Source organism: Elephantulus edwardii, unplaced genomic scaffold (assembly GCF_000299155.1).
Source record: "Elephantulus edwardii isolate Elephantulus edwardi_28Jun2011 unplaced genomic scaffold, EleEdw1.0 scaffold00446, whole genome shotgun sequence".
Taxonomy (NCBI): Eukaryota; Metazoa; Chordata; class Mammalia; order Macroscelidea; family Macroscelididae; genus Elephantulus; species Elephantulus edwardii.
In genome coordinates this window covers 989,540-995,908 of record NW_006400196.1, presented here as the reverse complement: position 1 = coordinate 995,908, position 6,369 = coordinate 989,540, and positions in this window count along the sequence as shown.

The following is a 6,369-nucleotide window of genomic DNA, read 5'->3' as shown; positions in this document are numbered from 1 at the left end:
ACTTCTTGTCCTGGGAATCCAAATATGTGCATGTTTTTCTTGATGCTGTCCACATTATTCTTTTCATTCTTCTTATTATTCTTCATTCTCCTTCCTTTTTTATTCTGCTGCTTGTTCTAGCAGGTGAGAGTTCTCTCTTCTATTTCACTGATTCTGTTCTCCATCTCTTCATGTCTGCTCTGCCCCTCCAACATGTTGACAGCTTCTGATCCTCTAGTCTAAATAGTCTGGATTGCAGTTTCTTGTTACTCTAGGATTTCTAATACCCCATTTGTTTTATCTGCATTGTTTTTCTTTTCTGTTCCTCTTGATTTATGCTTGTAAACTCCTGTAATTCTTCAAGTTTTATTTCAGCCACTGAAAATATTCAATCATTATTCTTTTCAATTCTGCATCAGAAAGGTCCATCAGAGTTTTCTTCTTCAGGAAATCCATTGATTATGTGTTTTGATCACTTCTTTGGGGTGAAATCTTGTTTTGGTTTTATGTAAACTTTGAGGTAGTCTGTTTCTTCTCTGTTATCATTGTGATAGGGTTTGTTGTCATGTGTGTGTGTGTTTTCTTGCCTGGGGCCCCAACAAGTCCTTGGTCTGACTTCCTTGGCTGGGAAGATCACTGCTGCACAAGAAGGAGGGGAAGCTCACCCTTCCTGAATGTATCTCAGCATCCTGGGTTCATTGTGGACTTGCTTCTGTTGGGGAGCTCAGCACTCCAGTATGGAGGGGAGGACAATTCACCCAATCTGTGATCTTTCCTGTCTGGTTTGTTTGCTGAATCTGAGGGTAGCAGTTGAGGAACTGCTTCTGTTTCTTCCTCTCTAATCCATGTGGTGGAACTTCTCTGGAGTGTAAGGCTTGTTGTTTTCTGATTTCAGTCTTCTCTCCTGGAGTCTATTGCCCTCCATGGTCTGCAGAATGGTATGGCCAGGTTCCCCAACTCTCATCACCACTCTCTCTGATGGTTTGCAGGAAGAACTTTATCTCTGCCCTTCTATTCCTGGATCATATTCCAGTGGGTGCTGATTACTGGGGCTTTTAAGTTAAGACGCATGCCTGAAAAAATATTATGATGTCCCTGGGGAGGGTGATGTCTTTGCTGGATCCTGAGAGTTTGTGTTGTCCCTTTGGCCTGAGGGCTGCAGGAGCAAGGGCCTGATGGAGTGAGTATAGAAGAGAAGGTTATAGAATTGTTAGGTGCTTTCTGAGCCGAGATCTTTTCAGTCACTTACTATGCAGTCTGAGAGCTGGATAATGACTAAGGATTACAGAAGAAGAATTGATGCCTTTGAATTGTAGTGTTGGAGAAGAGTACAGAATATTCCGTGCACTGACAAAAGAACAAATAACTGTATCTAGAAGAAGGTGTAGTCAGAGTGATTAAACTTCATCTTGCATACTTTGGGCTTGTTGCTAGGAGAGAGACATCATGCTTGGGAGGTGGAGGAATAGCCAAATATAGGAAGACCCTTGATCAGGTGGATTGACACAGTGACTGTGACAATGAGCTCAAGTGTGTCAGAGATTGTGAGGATGGCACAGGATAAGACAGTTCAGATCTGTTGTTCATAGGGTTTCTATAAATTGTATTCAATTCAATAGCACCACAATCTATTGTTCACTGGTATTCAACAAGAAATCAAAATCTATCAAATGGGAAAACAATAACCTTTTCAACAAATGGTGCTGGAAAAACTGGACTTCTACCGGCATAAAGCTGAAACAGGATCCACATATTGCATCATATTTTTTAAAAAATCAACTCAAAGTGAATCAGAGTCCTAAATCATAAAAATTATAAAATCAAAAGCCCTAAATCACAAAGATTATAAAAGACAAAATGGAACCAAACTTAAAAGCCCTGTACTACAGTACAGCTGGTAAATACAACCAGAAAAGCACAGCCAGGATCTTCTAAAGATTAAGTCCTTATGTGCATCCAAAACTTTTTCCAATAAGGTGAAAAGAAAGCCTACAGACTGTGGGAAAAATATTTGGCAATTATATTTCAGACAAGAGTGTTATAAGAAAAGTTTATGAAATACTACAGCACATCACAAGGAAAAAAGATTGGTAGCTCAGTCACAAAGTGGGCAAATGACTCAGAAAATCTTTTCAATAAAGGAAGAAATTTGGATGGCAAATAGACGCATGAAGAAATGCTCAAAATCAGCAATAAGGAAATGAAAATCAAAACCACAATGAGATACCACACATACCAGTAGCAGTGGCAAAATTTAACACTACAGCAAGCAATAAATGTTGGAGAGGATATGGAGAGATTGGAACTCTCAAACACTATTTGTAAAATGGTGCAACCACTCTGGAAGAAAGTTTGACATATAAATGTCATATGCCCCAGCTATTCCACTGCTAGTAATATATCAGGAGAAAAATAGACATGAGACACAAATGGAAATTAGTACCGTGATGTCCATAGCAGCATTATTAACAATAGCAATAACATGGAAATAATACAAATGCCCATAAAAAAATTAGTGGATTGAGAAATTATAGTACATTCACACAACAGAGTATTATGCAGCACTCAGAAGAAATTATTTTATAAAATACTATATAACATGAGAGAGTCTAGAAAACATTATGCTGAGTGAACTAACCCAGTCTTATAAGGACAAACACCCATAAGACCATTATTATAAAAATAGAAAGAGAAAAGTCCAAAATGAGAAAGGGAAGAGGGGAAGGAACACTGAGGGTGGTTGTTGTTAGGTGCCGTGAAGTCGAGTACAACCCATAGCGACCCTATGATCTAAACCCTGTCCTATCCTGTGCCAACTTCACACTTCCTGACACATTAGAGCCCATTGTGGCAGTCACTGTGTCAATCCACCTGGTTGAGGGTCTTCCTCTCCTTCACTGACACTCTACCTTTCCAAGCATCATGTCCCTCTCCAAGCATCATACACCTCCTAACAATCTGTCCAAAATATGTGAGATGAAGCCTCATCATCTTTGCCTTCAAATAGCACTCCAACTGCACCTTCTCCAAGACATATTTGTTTGCCTTTTGGTAGTCCGTGGGATGTTCAGCACTCTTCTCCAACACCACAGCTCAAAAGCATCAATTATTCTTCTGTCATGCTTATTTGTTTTCCAGCTTTCATATGCACAACAAATGATCAGAAAAACCATGGTCTGAATCAAATATGCATTAGTCCTCAAACGGACATCATTACTTTTCAATAATTTAGAGAAGTCCCTAACTGTAGACTCTCCTAGTGCAATACATCTTCTGATTTCCTAACTCCTTGTACCAAGTGTGCTAATTGTGGATCCAAGTAAGATAAAGTTGTTGACAATTTCAATCTTTTCTATACCTACCACAATGCTGTCTATCAGTCCAGTGGTGAGAATCTCTGTTTTCATGGCATTGCAATACAATCCATATTGAAGGTTGTATTCTTTGATCTTATGCAACAAGTGCTTCAAGTTCTCCTCACTTTCAGGAAGCAAGGTAGTATCATCTGCATAGCACAGGTTATTGATAAGTCTCCCTCGAATCCTGAGGCCACATTTCTCTTCACAGAGGATATCATCCATGAAAAAAGCAAAAGGTCATTACAAAGACAGATGATAAGGGGGGGGGAATTAAATAAATATCAATCAGAAGAGACTCACATTTGCACTGGAGCATCCAAAAGCCAAAACAAAGAGAAAGCATGTCAAAGTAAAAGAGTTAAACAGAATATTTCAAAGGGCAGCTCGTGAAGACAAAGCAAAGTGTTATAATGGAATGTGCAGAGAGCTGGATTTGGAGAATAAAAAAGGAAGAATTTGCTCTAAATTTCTCAAGCTGAGAGAACTGAAAAACAAATTTAAACCCTCAAGTCACAATATTGAAAGATGCTAGGGGAAATATTTGGAAGCAGGAGTGGCATCTACTTCCTGAACCACATGCCTCTGGAAACTCTATTAACTTTGATGAATGTTGATAATTATAGAAAGACTTCAGGCCTTTTGTTCATAGGGTCACTATGAGTCGTGCTTGACTCAATGGTATTCAACAACAAAAATGGGCAATATATTGAATGACCCAGAAACATCATAAGAAGGTGGAGGTTCCCAACACATGTTTCTCATTTCCTTTACTCCCGCCTTTGACCCACCAAATTGTAAAACTCTGTAATTAGATAAGGTGGGCTTGACCCGTGGGCTTCTGGGAGATGTAGTTATTCATACCTGCATGATATGGGGTCTGCAGAGAAAACTTCTGCCACATGTGCTATAGCTCTGCACTCCATCCTTCTGCTCCTGTGCTTTGTGCTCCAAGATTTAAAGGTGGGCTTGACCTGTAGGTTTCTGGGAGACTTAGTTAATGGAAAATTTTGTAGCAAGCGTGGGGGTGGGGATAAGTGAAATGTTATGGAGGCCAAGAGTTATGAACACAGGATGATGATCAGGGAGATAAAATGCTTGGAAAGGTAAGGTCTTCTAAGTGAGGTGGTGATGCATAAATAAAGAAGTCCTCTGTGTCTGGGGAAAACCATAAGAAGGTGGAGGGAATATACAGTTACTGAACCAAAAATAACTGACTGACAACAAAATATTTCAAGAAATACCATATGAGCAGGAGTCAATGGTAATGAAGGAGGAAGTGGAAACTGCACTGAAGGCACTGGCAAAAAATAAGGCCCCAGGAACAGATGGGATACCAACTGACTTGTTTCAATTAACAGATGCAGGGCTGGATGTGCTCATGGGTCTATGCCAGGAAATTTGGAGAACATGTTGACAAACATGTTGAAAGAGATCCATATTTGCTCCCATTCCCAAGAAAGGTGATCTAATAGAATGTGGAAACTATCTAAAAGTATCATAAATCACAGGCAAGCAAAATACTGCTGAGGGTCATTTAAAAATGGATAGGACAGTACATAGATAGGGAACTTCCAGGAATTTAAGCAGGATTTCAAAAAGGCTGTGATATCATTGCTGATGTCAGGTAGATCTTGGCTGAAAGCAGAGTATGAGAAGAATGTCTACCTGTGCTTCATTGACTATGCAAAGGTGTTCGACTGTGTGGATCATAACAAGTTATGACTACAACTGAAAATAATGGGAATCTCAGACCACTTAATTGTGCTGATGGGAAACCTATACCTAGACCAGGAGGCTGTTATGTGGACAAAGGAAACACTACATAGTTTAAAATTAAGAAGGAAGTGCTATCTCCATACCTACTCAGTTCAGTTTGAGGGGAAAGGAGGGAAATCACAGGATGGCAGAGTTTGGTGGGCAGAAGGAAGGGGTAAAGGAATTAGGATATATCTAGTAGAGACTTGAAAAGGCATGGTGATAGAGGGCATACATCAATGATGATTACTTTTATAAAATACAGTGTACAGGGATGTTTGTATGAAGCAATGTGAATCAAAGAGTATGAAAAACAGTATACATTAATGAAATGCAAGGTGCATGAATGAAACACAATGTTTACAAAATTAGTATGAAAACTAACATAAATTTTAAAAAAATAAGAAATGACTAGAGAAACTGTAATATAGTCACACAGTGGAATAATGTGTACCATTAAAGGTGATCCAACAGAGTGTGGAAATCAAAAGACATCACTAATATCACGTGCAACCAAAATACTGCTGAAGATTATCTGAAAATAACTGAACAATACACTCTACAGAAAACTACCAAAAATACAAACTGGGTTTAGAAGAGGCCATGGCACTACGAGAGGAATGTCTATCTGTGTTTCATTGACTAGTCAAAGGTATTTGACACTGTGAATCACAACCAACTAGCTATCTGGGAATCCCAGAACACCTGATTGTGCTCATGGGAACACAATCCTATCAAAACCTATACTTAGACCAACAAGCAGTCATTAGAACAGAGCAAAGAAACATTGCAAGTTTCAAAATCAAGAAAGAAATGTGTCAGGGATGCATCCTGTCTCCATACCTTTTCAATCTATGTGCAGAACAGATTGTACAGGAGGCTGCACTTTATGAGATGAGTGTGACGTCAGAATTGGATGAAGACTCATCAACAATTTGCTTCATGCAATTGATAAGACTTTGCTTGTCAAACTTGGACATGAAGCAGTTGCTACAAAGTCAAGGACTGTAGTCTTCAATATGAATTGAAGCTCAACGTCAAGAAGACAAAGATTCTCAACACTAGGCCCATTAGCAGCATCATAATAGGTGGAGAAGATTAAGATTGTTAACAATTTCAACTTGCTCAGCTCCACAGTCAACAATCGTGGCAGCAGAAGTCAGGAAATCAAAAGACTAATTGCTTCGGTATCATCCAGGAAGAGTGCAAACGGTCATTACAAAGACAGAAGAGGAAGAAAAGACCAAAATGGATGTCAGAAGAGACTCTGAAGATT